The sequence below is a fragment of the Merops nubicus genome, unplaced genomic scaffold (genome assembly GCF_000691845.1).
Source record: "Merops nubicus isolate BGI_N331 unplaced genomic scaffold, ASM69184v1 scaffold3146, whole genome shotgun sequence".
In the NCBI taxonomy this organism is placed as follows: Eukaryota; Metazoa; Chordata; class Aves; order Coraciiformes; family Meropidae; genus Merops; species Merops nubicus.
Genome location: NW_008615462.1, coordinates 123,914 through 124,928, shown reverse-complemented (window position 1 = coordinate 124,928; position 1,015 = coordinate 123,914).

Genomic DNA, 1,015 nt, shown 5'->3' with positions numbered 1-1,015 from the left:
GGCCGTGACCCCGGGGAACCAGCCGCGAAAACTCAGCCCCTGATGAAAAATGCAGAAGGAAAGCGTTTGCCTTCAATAATTAAAGGCCGGTCAAAAGCGCGTCCGAGTTTTCCCCTCCCCCTCCCCTTCCTCTTGGTTTTGGGGCTTAAAAAACCGGGGGGCTGCCATGCAGCACCATAGGGGATAACGGGACCCCTAAAGAGCCCCGTGGGGTGGCTGGCTGGGGGGGCGAGGGGGCTCATCCTGCATCCCCAGGGCGTTCTTCCTCCCTGTAAGAGGCACTCACATCTCCAGCGTAGAATTCCAGTACAAACCGGGGCGTTTTTCCTCACATTGCTCCCCTCGGGGGCTCATCCTGCATCCCCAGGGCGTTATTCCTCCCTGTAAGAGGCACTCGCATCTCCAGCGTAGAATTCAAGTACAAACCGGGGCATTTTTCCTCACATTGCTCCCCTCCAGGTGCCCACCCGTGGCTGGGCTCCTGCCCCTTCTCCTGGCAGGCCCAGGGCATGGGGAAGTGGGTAAATTGTTGGGGGGGTTTGCAGGTTAAGAGCATTTTCAGTTTACCTGGTGTTACTCCAATGTCTTGGCAGCTTCGTATTTTCTCTTCAACCTATGTGTTCATTTTCCTTTTAGGAGCATTTTGGGGTTTTTTTCCCCCCAGATAAAATTTTCCACCCTTTGAGTGATGATTCTTCAGCATTCTCGGTTGCCTGTTAGGTTGTTTCATAAGCCTCTGTGGAGGTGGCACGTGTAATATCAAGCAATTAATTATCATTCTTGAAACAACCCTTCCTCCAACCGAGGGGATGGAAATGAAAGCATGGAAGCGTTCCAGGGAAGATGTGGACGTGTTACTGACTTATTTGTTTTTAGAACTGGATTGAAAATAATTAAAGAAACAGCAAGTGCCATCAGTGATTGAGGCTGATGGAAGTCAGCTCTGATAATTTTCTCAGGAAAGCAGAGCAGTGTGACTAAGCAAAGAGGTTGCTGCTTTCTTGTGGCGTTCAGC